Below are 17,631 nucleotides of genomic sequence, written 5' to 3' on the forward strand. Positions count from 1 at the left end.
TGGTAAAGACAATGCCGTCCCCCTGGGGCCCAGCTCAGACCTCTCGCCTGACTTTCCTCCTGCATCCCCACCAACTCTTTGGAGATGTGGGAAGATGCTACAGCCAAAGTTTCTCCAAAAGCCAGTGAAGCAAGGAAAAAGCCAAACCTTGGTGGTTTTTCCCCAATGTCAATGTCTTTAATGTTATTGCTGTCCCAGGTTCGCAGGCTGTAATAACCACACAGATATGCTTTGAAGCCCAAAAGGACAATCTCCCACGATGGAAATGCTGCCAGTATTTAAGAGGAACAGATTTTTTATTAAGAGGCAGAAAGTTACCGACACCCCTCAGAAGGTCTTCAGCATCAAGGCGTTGTGTGAAGATCAAGCCCCTTCAGCTGCGTTCTTTCTGGGGGTGTGCAGCCCCTCATACAAGCCCACACTTACACCCTCAGGGATTCACCAGATAATCCCAGAAGCCACTGGGGTTTTATCCCCCTGGCTCACTGTGCGTGTGGGACCAGCAGCAACATGACTTCAGCAGGGTGGACATGCCTGGTGACATCATTCTTCGGTGTCAGCAGAGACGTTAGCTGGAATTTGGTGCTGTTGCTGCATTGGAAAAATAAACCAGAACTTTCCGACTGGGAGTGAACAAAGATCTGTGGAAGTCTGAACTGCTTTTAGATCTTTGCAAACGGTGATTGCAAACCTGATATTTTTCTAATATCTAACAATAGTAGCACTTTCCAGAATTGCCTCCCTAACATTCGTAGAAAACTATAAATAGTCCTCTTAATATGCAGAGAAGTACGTATATGCCGGGTGTTTCCGTGGGGGAGGGATGGAGCTGTAATTCCCACCTATTTCAGAAGCTTGACAAGCACATTCTTTTCTTTTGCCTCCTACAGATTCCCCAGGCCTTCCCACACTCCCATCTTCCAAGCGAATTCGAGACAACCGCTCAGGTTGTCACTGTTGCCTAGAGAAATTCCCAGGCCTTCTTACTTCTTCCCAGATGAAGCTCAAGCCAGGTCCTTCTGGAAGACGTGCTCTACCCTTTGCTCTAGGAGAGGTGTGTGTGGTGGGTCATTTGCTCCCTTGTTTCTGTTCTTAAAGACTCAGGGAGGTGGGGTGAGTGAAGGCTTCCCAGTGTTATTTTATTGCGGCTAACTTTTCTGGATTGCCGGGTTTTCGAGCCTAGTTACAAAACTACTGATGTGTGAATCTTGCAAAAAGGCATATTCTACAGTTTGGATTAGAACCTTGACCAGGAATGATTTTGAACTACTTTTAGGCTGAACAATATTTACAGTGGACTCATCATCTACTGGAATCATATTTTAAACCATTTGGACTCTAACTTGCAGCCCTCAATGTATTCTAAGTCACATCTGCAAAGGCACCTTGGCCCTGAGTGCTCCCAGCCTGGGCATGGGTTGGAAAGCAAGCAGGATTGGTGGGGGGAGGCCCGGGGCTGACACAAAGGCCACTGTCTAACCTCCTGGGTGCTGCTGGGAACTCTGTCAAGCAGGTCAGTACCGGGAAGACTCCCAAGAAAGTTGGGGATCTGGGGATGTATTTCTGTTACTCAACTCATCCTACCACACCTGGAAGTCTTTGTCCCCACAGCAGTAGATATAGATGGGTTAATACATTTCTGGGTCCCCAGCTTCCTTGGAAGCTGCCTGGCACGGGTCTGGTCTCCCCTCCCAGCCCTCCTTTCCAGTGGCTCCTCTTTCCCTCCTTACAGAAAGAAAGCAGGTTTCTCATGGGTGCTCCAGAATGTAAAAACTAGAGTGCCAAGCCAAGGGCAATCGGACAGTTTCATATTTAATCAGGCATCACACACTATTGTCTCCACATATTTCTGTTAAGGGGAAGCACAGTTACAGGGCTGGGGTTGTTATCCAAGGTAGGTGTTGGCACTGTTTTAAACATCTCTCTTTTATCTCCTAACTACTGACAGAGCTCTGGCCTCAGCCAGGAAGCAAGCTGGAGGAAACCTGGCAGTGGGGGCGGGGCTCTATGCTCTCCATTGCTCTCTGTGAAGTGAGCTGTTACCCTGGAGACACATCTGAACACATTCATCTGAACTGAGAAAAGGAGGCAGATTCTTTCTAACGGAAAGCCTAAGTCTAATTTGGCTGATTGATTGGACAATGAGAATTGACTTTGTCAATTCATTTATATGACAGCCATTTTCCATAAATTAGATGAGCTAAATAGTTCCTCAGACATCTTGAATAAAATAGATTTAAAGCCCTTGATAAGGTAAAACCATTTTATCAAAAATATTGGATTGATAAAGGCGTATTGAAATGAACAGTACTTAGATTTTCCTAAACTTTTCTTGCAATATTGGGTGAAATAAAATGTCTAAGTGATAGATAATAGGTTTAATTAATCATCATTTAGTAAGTCTTAACAGAGCCTGTTTGCTTATAGTTTCCCCAAACTGAGAAACTAAATGACTCCAATGACTGAATAACAAGTCTTTTTGTAAATCAGATGGTTTCCCTTTTTTTTTTTTGCTTTTAATATAATTGAAGGAGGATCTAATTGAGTTGTCAGCTGATAGTTTAATAAAAATAATTTTTGAAGAGCTGAGTGCCATTGCTGTAACAAATGCCTGCTATTTATTTATGGGAACAGAGACTTGTACAACTTACATATATAAAAATGAAAACTTGGAAGAGAATTGAAGCTGAACCCAGTGTTACTCTAATCAGCAGCAATGTTCACCTATGGATGAATCCATCTCTTTAAGAGAGACATTTCCAATAACATTTCATTTTTACGTGTAATAATGACATACCAACGTTTGAAATATATTTATGTTGTTTTGAACAGTTGTGAACTAATAATAATTGTAGCAATAACTCAATCCAGATAAAAATGAATGCTTAGTGCCTTATGGTCACTGGAAATGTAAAACAGTTTAAAATTTCAATTTATATGCATAAATTTGAAGCAAGGAGGCATGACAGAGAGAGTGAGCACTGACTCCTTTGAAGCATACAGCTATAACATTGGGATAAAATCCGTGGGAGAAGTAGAGTGGAAATACAGATTTCAAGGAGAAAAAGGCATGATACAGGTGTTCCAAGAGTTAAACAAGAATGGTTCACATCCTTTTAAAATGAATAATGGAGGTTTTCAACTCTTATGGCATTTAGATTTCATTATGTATATTTAAAAGAATTCTGTAACAGTTTGTTTTTCAAATGCCAGTATTTACAGCCCACTGGAAAGTACATCTTTTGTGACTGTTGTGACTTATGATGAAAAATCTACATGTCAACTAAAAAAATGTGTGACAAGGTACATCTAGCTTTCTTATGTTTTCATTATTATATAAACTGCACGAGGAAATTTTGAAATCCACTGTTCCAGGAGACTCAGGTTTCTTGATATCAGACAGGACAGTTTTTCTCTCTCTTTTCCCTGTGCTTCTGTTAACAGGCAACCAGCCTCCTGGGGCCACCCTGGGGCCACCCTGGGGCCACAAGGGACTGACTACACCCTCCCTTTCCTGCTACCTTGGTGTTTTTAAGTTTGAACAACATTGGAACCCCTTTTAAAGGGAACATATCGTGTGGGTTCCCATTGTCGGCTTACATTATTCCTATAGTAATGTTACTTACAAATACAAAACTTGATATTTAACCCTTTACACACTCATAGCCCTTATACATTGATTTATAAAAACAAACTGACAAATCAAAACTAAACCCCCAAACCAACACAATTAAAATTTTACTTCACACAACCGTTGATACTGCTTGCTAATGCTGAATTGCTGCTTTAGGGAGTATAGCACTGGTTGCTGTGGCAGTGGTTTTGTTCCAGTGTTTTCCTTTCATTTCCATATGCCCATCTTCCTGGGGTCCACGGAATGACTCACTGATTGCCTCCCCTTTTCTCTGTTCAGCTACTGTGAAGCCCTTGAGGACAGTCAGCACAGGTGACATCACTGGTGGTGAGACCCCTCCTTGCCCAGGTCCCATTGTCCTTAACTCAACAGCCTAGGATGGTTATATGTTCCTCAGTGACAAAAAGATTATAAATATGAATGAAGGCACCTCACTCACGGAGCGGATGTAAAGTATTTATCAAGTGACTCTGAATTCACATCCATCAAGATATTGTTAAAAGTCAGCAACAAGAGGAAAATAGGAGATTTGAAACGTCCCCATTGGAAAGAACTTCTGACCCCCATCACATCTCGGACCTCAGAGGTCCGCAGACCCAGCTGCAGACAGGAACAGCACAAGGTCGGCTATCACCTCCAACCTGAACAGCTGCAAATCTTACCATTTTAGGCAGGTCCAAGAAGACACATAGGAAAGAGAGGTCATGGAAAGTTCTTTCTTTCTAATCCACTATAAGGAACTCAGAGCCAAAGCATCTCTGAGTTGCAGACTGCACCTAGCACTGGTAAAGTCACCCAAGATGGGCTTCTGATGTTTGGCTTTGGTTCCAAATATCAAGAATAGCTTTCCTGGGTGTATGGTCTCTCTCGATCCCAACTGGACTCTCTACAACCAGATTGCTGTGGTTCCTAAATGCCTCCTATATATCTATGTAAATAAATACAGAATAAGAGAATAGCAGGTAGGAGCTACACAGAGCGTCTGTTACATGTTATATAATATATACAATTATAATATAAATATATAAAATAAGATATAGACACTGGGGTGGGGTGGGCCTCTGATAAGGGAGTCTGGAAGTCTCTAAAGCTCAGCAGGCACACACTTTAGTGTGTTTCTGTCCAGTGGTTTTGGAGGAAGCCAGTGGAGATTGGAGTCACCATTACCAATCCCGAAGGGACCCTAAATCTTCGGATATTCTGCACATTATTCCCTTCCCTGTCCTTGTAAGAGCAGCTTCTACGGTCAGGTTTTCCATGGAGAAAGGAGGACTTCTCAGGTCCTTGTCCATTGGTACCCCAAGACTTTAATACAGATGTTCCTTTTTGACAGGATTTCCTCTTAAAGATGGAAGATGCCATCTAATTTCAATTTAGAGGTCAAATATAACCAACATCTTTTTAAGTAAAGTCATGTCTGCCCTATAATTTGTCGGCCCTTAGTGTATTTTGAAGCTCTACTATCCTGACACCCTTAATTTTCTTCCAGCTACATTACCAAGGTCTGTATCATGAGCTGTGAGCAACCATCTTTCTTCGGTGTCACGTGGTGTAAGGACTAAACACTCAGACCTTACAATGACATCATCTTGCTTTAATTCTCACCCTTCTGACTTATTTGCTTTCTGGCTTGAGAAAGTCCCTTAACCTCTCAGAGCCTTAGCCTTCTCACTTTAAAAATGGTTGTTCAACTACTGTGAACCCCCCGGCTTAAGTTACTGAGTGAGCTAATTGCATAAGATTTTTAACACAATGCCTGGCACAAAAGAAGCACTCAACGAATAACAGCTTTATTTTTTTCTAAAATATAAATTTACTCATGGCTCTCAATGAGATTTCCAGAGCCTTTTGAAGATGTAATTCCTCTTCTGTAGCTTCTCCCTGAGCCCTTCCAGAACACACACTCTATTATACACACATCCACGCAGAGTCTCCTGAAACCATTGCAGCAGGCATGCCGTACTATGTGGTTCATAAAGCAGTCACAGTTTGGGTGTCAGCTCTGCTCTTAAGAAATAAGGGATGGACACATCACTTAAAATAAGACAGATGGTATCATACGATTGGACTCCAGAGTTAAATCCTGAATTCTTTCATGCTTGATTAGTTCTGTTTTTCACTTTTAAATGACAGAATTTCACTTTTTAATTACAGACTTCCCAAAGGTTCTGAATTACAATCTCTGAACCCACAAGGGACAAACTTGGCTGTCTTATAGGAAGGAACTGAACTCAGCAAACACGGGTGCCAGACTCACCATGGCATAGCCTGGCTGTGTGATCTCGGGTAACCCACTGCCCCTCTCTGGGCCTCAGCTTCCTCTTCTATCAAGTGAGAAGGTGGATTCCATGAACTTCAAGGTTCTAAGCTCCCAACAATCTCAAAGTAATAGGCAAAGTCTACTCATAGGCCAAGGATAAAGTAATTAAGGTGTTTACAGAACTCTGGTTTACAAAGCACTATCTCAGTTGGTTCCTATAACAATGCTAGGAGATATTCCCATTAGTCCCATTTTATGGATGAGACTTTTTTCATATTGAGAAATGAAGTGACAACCAAGGCTACACAGCTACTGGATTAAGAGGAGATTCAGGACATTTCTGTCTGGGATGCTGGATTTCTAAATTTTCTCTAAACTTGTTGCCATTCGATTAGAAGAGAAATGACTTTACACCTTAAATCCAGAAAATGTTCTTTACTCTCATGGCTGCTTGCCTATTTACATGGCGGGGGATGCTTCATTCACAGATTACATCATTCATTCATTCATTCATTCATTCATTCATTCATTCATTATCTTGTTTAACCAGGATTTATTGGCCACGTTAGTACAGCATTATTTAAAGTACTATGAGGGGACATAAGAGAACACATGAGCGTAAGTTGTTCACCAGCAGCTTGGAAAACAGCATACATTCTCCAAGGCTCCTTATTCATTGCCACAGTACCAGAACTTAGAACAATGCCTGGACCATGGCAGACGAGTGAGTAAATGAAACAGGCAGGTTCAATTCTGGCCTCACATAAATGAGACCAACCTCTTCTAGAAAGGTCTCCCTTCCATCATGCCACCTGACTCAGCATCTTCCTCTCCACTCCCGTTCCTGCAGCACTTACCACATTGTAGTTGTTTCCCTTTAGTTTTAATTTTTATCAAAGTTATATATACATAGAGATAAAAATGAAATAATGCCTAAATCACAGCAGCCCTGAACTCCTTTTTGCCCCTCCCCCACACTCTAGTTCTAATACCTGGAGGCAACCACTTTGATCTCTTTGAGCTGTTGCTCCTAGCAATTGCCTTCTCATTACTGTATAACATGCTTATATGGCTAGTTCTTGACGTATCTGTTTTAGATGGTATCTATTTTCTGTTATGATGGATCACTATTTTAAATTAAATCATGCTAGCATGACTATGTGAATATGACTTATTTGTTTCAAACACTCCATCAGTTCTGCCATCGGTCTACCTTTAATCTTGCCCTAATGACCTGCCATCTCAGATATTCTAGGGAGTCCCCCTTTATTCCAGAGCCTTCTCTTTCAGAACCCTCCTCCCTCCTGTTCCAGGTCAGACTGCTGCTCTTCTGTCTTTCTGAAATTTCTCTTCACCTTCTTCCTGGGGTACACCCACTCTTTCCAGGACCCAGTTCTTCCTTCTTCTTGGGTCACTCCTTCATCTTCCCAGAGCATAAACTACACTCATTTCTTTTTCTGATAGAATGAATGGAAGCAAGAGATGCTGAGTCCTAGCATGTGTGAAATCTACTTTGCCTCACGTCTGAGTGAGTTTAGCAGACAGCCAAGTTCTAGGTTGAATTCATTTGTCACGGGATTTAGAAGAATTGCTCCCCTATCTTCTGCATCCAGTGTTTAGAAGCCTCATGCCAAGCTTTTTTCCTCTCTCCTTAGAAAGCTTTCAGGGCCATTCCTTTATCTCTGTTGCCCACAGCAATGGGCCTTGCTGTGGATCTGTTCCCGTTGTGCTGCTTACGTGGTCACCTGTTTCAATCCAGTTCTAGAAAAGGCCCATTGATGTTTTTCTGTCCATTTTCTCTGTTCTCTCATTCTGAAACTCTTTAGTCAGATGGTGGACCTTCGAGAATAACCTTCCAGGTCTCTTCTCTCTCATCTTTTCCATCTTTGTATCATTTGTATTAATTTATTCAACTTTACCTAATAACCCCCATATTGAATATTTTTATTTTGGCTGTTGTATAGGTTTTAAATTTCCAAGAGCTTATTCTTAATCCCTCACTGTTACCACTTTATTTTAAAGCTGTGAAGTTTTCTTGCTTCTAAGGATAGTATTTGGGGTTATTTTGACATTTTCTTTCTTCCCTGATTAGTTTAATTTCCTCCAGTGTCTTTTTGCAGTTCTTTACTGGGGGCTTCTTCATGTTAGGGATTCTCCTCTGTCTGAGGATCCTTGGCTGTCCAGTATGAAAGGCCCTAAAAAAGCTGATTGGAAGCTTTGTGTTCAATGGTGGGATTTGCTGATGGCTCCTCAGAAGGAACCAACCCTGCTGACACCTTGATCTTGAAAATATATATGCATTAGAAGGGAGAGGTTTCACACGTACTCATTGTACCACCTTTATCAGAAGTCTATCACATTACTTTTTTACTTGTCTGTGCACCACTATGCACGCTTTGTGTCCAGTGCTTTTGTTTAGGTCCACTTTGAAACCACAGTGCCTGGGCCCTAGAAAATGCTCAACAAATGTTTTGTGAATAAATAAGTTAATAGGCTGAGAAAGTGAGAGACTAACCAATGTTACTCAGGGAAGTCTTCTCAAAAGAGCTGAAAGTACTGAACAGTTGGCTCTGATATGTATTTTCATAATTCTGTTTTCTAATGTAATGCACTAGTGAACAATTTCTCACCCAGGGACTAACCATATCAGCTAGGCTACTCCTTCTCTCCCAAAATGGGCAGTCCAAAACCTAGGCTGATGTCCTAAGCTGGATGATCTCACAGTTGACCTTCTGATCCTTCTCTGAGCTCTTGTTTATTCACTTATTAATGAATTCTTCCAACAGGTATCCTACGCTATCCATCACAGATATTTGTTGAGCACAAACTATGTGCCAGGAATTGTCTGGCCATGAGATTGAGCTGTGAAAAAGAGAGACAGATTCTCCCCTCTCATGGGCCTTGGGAAGAGTAACAAATGATTGTCTAAAGGGCTTCAGTGACTAGATTGTTTAACACATAAAGACATACCTCTGGGGAAGCACAGTCTTGCTCCCTAGATGTCATCATTGAAAGTATGATCCTATGACTTTGATTCAGAGCTTACTCGCATTTGTAAGGGACAAATCCATCTCTGAGTTGCTGTTACTTCATTGCAAGATGGGCAGCAGAGTGGTGCAGAAAGCTCATGAGCTTTGGAGTTTGAAAGACCCAGAATGAATGGACGAGCTGCTGATCCAATCTGTGGCCTTGGTCTGTCACCTAATGGCCGCAAGGTGCTCACCTGTAAAAAGGTGGGAGCAATCCTACCTCACGGCCAGCCAGGTCTCTCTGAAGGAATACCTTTTCACATGTCCATGTTTCTGGACCACAATTCTTAAACCAGATATGGAAAAAGTCCCTGATATTAGATTAGATTTCCTTGATAAAGGAAAAGTCTGAAACCTCTGATAAGTTTTGGAAAACACAGTCTTGAGAAATGATTTGTCTGTTTCCCTGTTTCGATAGGAAGCTCTCTCCCACTTACCCCGCATCTAACCAGGCCTTTGTCACCAGGGTCTCTGCTAAGGTTCCATGACCAAGGAGCAGGCCTCCACAAAACTGTGCTCTCGGTGGCTAGGGGCTTTCTGGTCTAGGCCTTGGGTCTTTCATTGACATTATCTAGTACTTGGTGTCTTAGGATCATGTATAACTTGCTTACCTTTGGTGCTTGCATTTTGGAATTTGTCAATGATCTACTTGGTTCCAGGTCAAGTTTGTTGTTGTTGTTTATTTGTTTTTTGATGGCTTAGGTAAATTGTACTGGTTTTCTCAGGTCAATTTTATGTTGAGGTGCAGCTAATTAGAAAGGAGCTGAAGACGGCACGACTAATGGATACTCCCACAGGCCTGTGGCTTGTAACACTCCACTGATAGTCCTGACCTCTACCAAAGGTCTCCTTCAGCTCACTCAGCCCTGGCACGGTCTGGAGTGAGGACACTGTGGACAGTGCCTGCAGCGACAAGAATAGGGACACCCAGGGAGGCCGTCACACCCGTGACTATGTCACACTTTTGTAAAGAGCTTACCCATTTTCTGGGATAGCCAGAACAACTTTCTCTCTCTTTCTCTCTCTCTCCTTTTTTTCTTCCTTCCTTCATTCCTTCCTTCCTTCCTTCCACTTATTTATGTATTTATGTATTTATTTATTTATGTATGTATGTATGTATGTATTTATATTTTTGCTTGATTTCAGGTATTTGGGAAGAGATGACTTAATACTGGCCAGATTGTACATATACGAGGTCTGACGATGAAGTCCGCGAACTCCTCCTAGAAGAAGTGCCACACACCTCACTGCTGAATATCACTACGGTCACCTTTGAAGTCCTCCCCTTGGGAAGCTAGGCACCGACGCCAGTGCCTAGTCCACTCTTTGAAGCAATTTTGGAACTCTTTTTCTGGAATGGCCATCAGTGCTATTGTCGTTTTACCCATGATGTCCTGAATGTCATCAAAATGTCTTCCTTTCAATATTTCCTTTATCTTCTTGTAAAGAAAGAAGTCATTGGGGGCCAGATCAGGTGAGTAGGGAGGGTGTTCCAATACAGTTATTTGTTTCCTGGCTAAAAACTCCCTCACAGGCAGTGCCGTGTGAGCTGGTGCATTGTCGTGACGCGAGAGCCATGAATTGTGGGTGAAAAGTTTTTCGCACTTTCAAATAGTAAACTTGGTTAACTGTTTGTCCAGTTGGTACAAATTCATAATAAATAATCCCTCTGATATCAAAAAAGGTTAGCAACATCGGTGCAACAAGTTTGTGAACTTAATTGTCAGGCTTTCGTGTGAGCATAAATACATTTCCCCTTCTAGCCTTGAGCTTAAATATTAAAGATGACAACGCTTATTATTGTTAGAAACTGTAAGTAAAAGAAAATTTTGTGTACTCAAGCAACATGACTTAATCAATTTCTCCTTGACTTACACAAGGGGAATTTGAAGTTAAAGTTCATGCTTTAAGAAGGCATTATGTAGGAGACCTTTTGTGTCCCACATTGCACATCAAACTGACTTTTTCTTCAACCGTGAATGATATTGGGATAATTAAGATAAGTCTCTGAAACATGGTGCGAAGACAAACAGAAATTCCACTTATATAGTTAGAAATTCCCATGGTGTTTGTTGTCAATGGATGCATTATACAGTAAATTATTGGCACACGTCATATCTATATAGTATTTTTCAATTCACCCATTTCCCATAATATAAATTGGCTCATCTAAGCAGAACAGAACAGAACAAAACAAAACAAAACAAGAAGCAAGAAAAAAAGGGAGCTTAATTGTGGCTATTCTCTTTTAGGAATGATGTCTTTTTAGTTGAAACTTGTAGTAAAATTAGGGGGTACTGGGCTTGTTTTATGGTGGGTTTTTTTGGTTTTGTTTTGTGTTTTCCTGCTGCTTTAGAGGTTATTTCAGGTTTTGACTCTATTGAATCTTAGCTTCACTTTATCTGGGTGATGTGAGAAGAACTGAGTTTGGGAGTGAGCGCTGGGCAAAGGAAGCTCAGAAGGTAGTATAGAATCTGTCTAAAGAGACAGTTACACCAGAGTGTAGGATGACAATGACTTGGGGCCTTGCTAATTAAATATGGACCAGAATATCTATAGCACATAGGGAGTCTTGTTAGAAATGCAGATTCTCAGGTGCCACTCAAACCCACTGAGTCAGAATCTGCATTTTAACAAAATCCCTATTAACTTGTGAGAATTACTGCTTTATGGGATATTTAAGATCAGCCGAATCAAGTATTTTATAGAAGAGGGAAGGACTTATCCAAGGTCATTGATTGGCAACATGACCACTCACTGTTGCTTATAATACCCTCTGATTAGCTGTTTAACCTCTGCACCTGTAGGAATAATCTTATTTTAAATTCCTATTGTTATTTATATGTTTCTTTTCTTTCTTTCTTTCTTTCCTTTTTTTTTTCTTACCATGTCTCCCCGAAAGTAAGACCGGGTCTTATATTAAGCTTTGCTCCATAAGACGCATTAGGGCTTATGTTAAGAGGGTGTCCTCCTGAAAAATCATGCTAGGACTTTTTTTCCGGTTAGATCTTATTTTTGGGGAAACGTGGTAATTAACATTGCTAGGTACTTATTTGGGAGTTTTTTCCTCCCGAAAAAAAACTTTGGCTTTGTTGATCCTCACTAATATATATTTCCTATTTTATTAATTTCTGCTTTTATCTTTTTATCTTTCTTCTTCCTTTGGGCTTATGCTGGTATTTATTTTCTAATTCTTAAGTTGGTTCTTTGGCTTAAGTTTTAGATTCCCTTCTTTTCTAATATAAACATCTAAGGCAATTAATTGTTCTCTAAATACTACTTTAGCTGCATCGGACAAATTTTCATACTTAATTTTTAGTTACTGTTTCATTCTGAATATTTTCTAATTTTGATTCTGATTTTGCTTTTAACACGTGAATAAATTTTAAATGTTTTATGTATGTTTCCGAATGCATGGGATTTTTAAAATTCTTTTTTATTTCTAATTTAATTGTGATTAAAGATTATGGTCTGTATGATATCAATCCTCTGAAATGTTTATCAAAAAGGGTGTGTTAAAATTTCCCAGGGAGACAGTGAATTTGGCAGTTTCTCTTGGAGAGCTTTCAATTTTTGTTTTATGTATGTTTGAGGTTCTGTTATTAGTTGCATTCAAACTATTTATATTTCTGGAAAATTGGATGCTTTTTATCTTAAAGTTTATTTAGGCTAATGTTAATATTATTACTTGATTTCTCTTTTAGTTAGTATTTCCTTAGTATATTATTTTTTTCATCCACGATTTTTAATCTTCCTGTATTATTATGTTTCAGAAGTATCTCTTTTAAACAGCATGTATCTGAACCTTATTATATTTTGTACAGACAATCTTTGTATTTTCATTTATAGTTATGAAAGCTAGAAAACATATGTGTCTATGTAGAAACTTGTAAGAAGCCCTTTCAAAAATGGTAGCTTCCTTCTGAAGACCTTTATATCCAAATCCTAGGTGTGAAAGCAAAGCTGTGGCTCCCTACTCAGATGCCTCCTTGGCTTCAAGGGGAAGATCAAACAGAGCTGGAGCCTGGCTTCTGTGTTTGCTCTGACCTCAGTTTCTGCACACTCTGACCATTGCACATTTTTCTGTGACTATGGGCTGCTGGTCGTGGATGCTTAGGGCGCAGACACTGTGCTTGGGCATGTACTTCACGAATGGCTAGTCCTCAGCCCCGTGCACAGCCCCTCCCGCACCTAGCTGCCACTAGCACTCTGGCCCTCAGGGTTGCCACAATGGATTCCGCAAGAACAGATTTGTTGGTCTTTCTTTCTGAAAACTCACACCCAGGAAGGAGATGAGACAGCAACAGAACTGAATTCTATTAGAAAAGGTCACCCTTAGAGTTTTTGAAATGTACTAGAAACTCTAAGTACGAAGATATTCATTGAAGACTCGTTGTCATCATGAAAGTCTGAAATAATTCTCAATGTCAAATAGCGGAATGTGGAAAAGATGAAGGAGGTAACTACACACGATGACAAAATGAGTTGTTTTCAACTCTAATCGGTGCAACACCACCTTTTAATAGTAATATGTATCTTGTAATACCCTCCTTTATCCTGAAATTAAATTTATATGTAATTTAATATAATACCCAAATGCATAAATTTTTAAATTGAGGCATAATTGACATATAATATTAGTTTCAGGTGTACAACATTATTCAATACTTGTATATATTATGAAAGATCACCACAATAACTCTAGTTAACATCTGTGAAAATATACAGTTACAAAAAATTTTTTTCTTGTGATGAGAACTTTTAAGATCTACTCCCTTAGCAACTTTCAAATATGCAATACAATACTGCAGGTCCTTGAATAATGTAGTTTCCTTCAACACTGTTTTGTTATAACACTGATGAGATGCTATAAGAACTTAGCTTTCTTTTATAGCAATTAGTTTATAGTAAAATTGGTTTCATTACATGTTGTTTCACCATAATTCCAAAAACCTATCAAAGACTTTAAGTGAGGACTTACTGTATTATTAACTATAGTCACCCTGCTGTATATTACACCCTCATGACTTGTTTATCTATTAACTGTAAGTTTGTAGCTTTGACCCTCCAAAGGCATTATTTAAAAAAAAAAAAGATATAATGGCATGACTATGATAAAAACAAGTCTAATAGAACAAAATTCTAAGCACTTTTTATCCATTCATGTCCAATCAGGAAAACAAACCACGATAGGTGTCTTACACAAAGGTAAGTTAATGTAGGGATTGGCTATAAAGGTTTGGGAAAGTGCTGAAAAGGCACACAGAGGAAGGCAAGGTTGTCCAGGCGTAGTAACTGTAGGAACTAACCACTCCTTAGAACTGGAGCAGCGACAGGGAAAATGGTGTTACCCAGAGCCTCCGATGGCCAGGCTCCTGCCGAGACCACTACACCTGTGTCACACCGTGCACACCAGGCACTATGCACACCACTCACATTGCACACCACACTGTGCACACTACACAACCCAGAAGCCAGCAGGAAATGGCGTTTCCCTGACCTTTTCCAACCTCCCCAGGACCTCCCATTGACAGATCCACTGGAAGCCAAGCAGGAAGGAATCTGGAAGGTGCCCCTTCGAGGTTTCCAGCCCCAGAGGTGGCGAGCAGGCCTTAGAAGGGGTGGACAGATTCAACAGGTAAGAGCTCCGATTTGCAAATGTTTAGGCACAAGTACATTTGAAAATTTAAAGAAGAAGCCAGATGCTTGAATCTGTTTTTATATAAACTGGGACTTAATAGAAGGCTGATAAGTGTATTCCCACATATGTACAATCACTATGGATCTAAGACGACTGCATGGGTCGGTTCAGGTGGCTGTGACATGGACTCAGATACTGTGAGTGGCTTGGCCATTGCTGATGAGATTTTCCAAATGGTTGAGTTGACAATTCATAGTAGAAAGTGTAAACAAAACAAAGCTCATTAGTTGCATTGTTATAAAATTCACTGTATACTAAAACCATGCCAAAAACTCTGTTTATATGTAAAATTGAGTTCGGTTTTGAGCTGAAATTCTACACGGGTTTTGTTTTTTTTTCCACTTTAGTGAATATCCACCAGGACATTCAAAATTGAGCTGGACGGTAAATATTGTAGAATACCTAGTTTCCTAGTCCATTGCCTTCTAAATGCCAGTCACACATATTCCACCCACACTCTCCCACCGCCCCCCATTACTGTGACAACTAAAAATGCCCCCACAGATTTTCAATCCTTTCCTAAACGACAATACTGTTCTGGTTAAGGTCATTGACGTAGGTGTGTATTTTGAACATGGAAATATGAGCTTTTGAACGAAAAGCAAGTTATAGAATGGTATTCAAGAATGATTATGCTTCATTATTTTAGAAAGTACTTACACATACACATGAGAAAAGGTTCGCCAGTATGTAAACCAAAGTGCTAACAGTGGTATTAAGTGTTAACAGTGATATTGATCTTTGAAGAATAATTCTTTTCTTTTGTTTTATTTGCATTTAAAAATGTGTCCACCCAAGAAATTTTAAAAATGTATTCAAGAAAGAAAAAACAGTAGGTCAGGCCAGGTAAGCACATCAGTGAGGATCCTCTTGGCTCGTAGGATCAGTCAGACCTCACATCTGTTGAATGGCCATGTGCTCGACACAAGTACCTGATACAAGCATTCGCTCAAACTCTGGTTCTACCAGAAATGCCACCTTCCTTCATGCACACTGACCACTCTGTGGTGCTTACTGTTCCTTAGGGATGGCAGAGCATTCCCTCCCTTAGATAGATGCCACTGGTCCAAAATGAGTCATGCTGTATTTTTTGGCTCTTATAGCACAGTGTTTTCTTTAAGAATAGGAGCCCCTCTGATCTAAGCACGCTGTGATGTGGAAAGAATCCACCTTTACACCTGTACCGTAAGTCTCAGGTATGAATCCCAAGCTGGGAGGCCCAGTTCCAGGCTCGAACAACCACTTCCACCCATGGGCCAAGCCACAGAGGGGCATTGGCAAGATGCAGTGAGATAGGTAGGTTCTATGCTGGAGCTTGTGGTAGGCCTGGCCCTGAGGCCTTGCCAAGAAAACCAATGAAGGATGGTAGGATGGGGCATAGATGTGGTACTGTTGGCCAGTGGCCTGTTAGGATTTAACCCACCACACTGTCTCTAAACCCAGCTGCCAGCTCCCAAGACCTATGCCCTGCATGGGGCCTTGTGTGGGGATCGCCAGGCAGGGTGTGGCTGTACCTGACACACACACACATCTCCTCAGCCTGAACGCCGGGGCCAAGACCAGGGATAGTTTCCAGATGTGGGCCTCACATCTGGGCCAGCCATCGGGAGGCTGCTTATTTGAACAAAGACTGTAAGTACTCAAAGAGCCCCAAGGTCCAGAGAAGGCTGCCAAGACCTGGCGAGCAGATGAGTGCAAAACAGACCTTAATTTATGCAGGAGAGGAAGAAAGCTGTGCCTTGTGTTCCACATCCGTCCACGTGAACTGAGGTACCACACGCTCACACAGGAGGCAATGGCTTCATTCCGGATTAGAGTGAGGGCCTTCGATTTCAGGGCGAGCAGAAATCTGGACTGAGGATGGCCCGCCATTTTTAGCATCCCACCTCTTGACCTTCCCCTCTTTCCTCGTCATCTCATAACTCACACTGTCTGGAAATATTTCTGAAATACAGAATTTTACAACTTGAGAGCCTGGTGGGCCCTTTTAGCCCACTGGCCCCAGCAGACACACACTTTGTTTCATATATAACCATGTGACTGGAGAATTTTCCCCAGGAGAAAAATTGATAGGAGAAACTGAACTGAATAGACCCATCAGCAGTCATCTTTGGAAGAAGTCAAGGTGATGGCTGCAACTTGGAGCAGAAGCCTTACTCCTACGAAACAGGAGACAAATTCTCCTCTGGCTGAGTTACGGGCTGAATTGTGACACCCCCAATTCATATTTGAAGTCCTGAACCCCAGTACCTCAGAATGTGACTGTATTTGGAAATAGGGTCTTTAAGAGATGATTAAGTTAAAATGAGGTGATTAGGGTCCTAATCCAATCTGACTAGTGTCCTCATTAGAAGAGATTAGGACACAGACTCACTGAGGGAAGACCACATGGGGACACAGGGAGAAGATGGCCATCTGCTAGCCAAGAGTGAGGCCTCGGAAGATACCAACTGTACTGACACCTTGATCTTGGACTTCCAGCCTCCAGGAATGCGGGAGAATCAATTTCTGTTTTTTGAGACACCCAGTCTGTGGTGCTTTGTCATGCCAGCTGATCAAACTAAGATGGGGTGGGGGGGCGGGTGTCTGTAGACTCTGAAAACTGAAAGCAGGATCTCAAGCAGATCCTTGTGCATCAATGTCAGAGCAGCTCTATTCACAACAGCCAAAAGGTGGAAAGAACCCAAATGTCCATCAACAGGTGACTGGATAAACAAAACGTGGTCTGTGTGCACAACGGAACATTACTGAACCTTAAAAAAAAAAGGAATGAATTTCTGATTCATGCTAAACATGGATGAACCTTGAAAACAGTATGCTAAATGAAATAAGCCAGACACGAAAGGACAAATCCGGCACGATTTCCACTTACGTAGGGGTGAGTAGAGTAGTCAAATTCATAAAGACAGACAGGGGGCTGGGGGGAGGGAGGAGTGGGGGAATTGAACGGGTATGGAGTTACTGTTCCAGATGATGAAAAAGTTTTGGAAATGCACAGTGGTGATGG

This window comes from Rhinolophus hipposideros, assembly GCF_964194185.1.
Source record: "Rhinolophus hipposideros genome assembly, chromosome: 17".
Classification (NCBI taxonomy): domain Eukaryota; kingdom Metazoa; phylum Chordata; class Mammalia; order Chiroptera; family Rhinolophidae; genus Rhinolophus; species Rhinolophus hipposideros.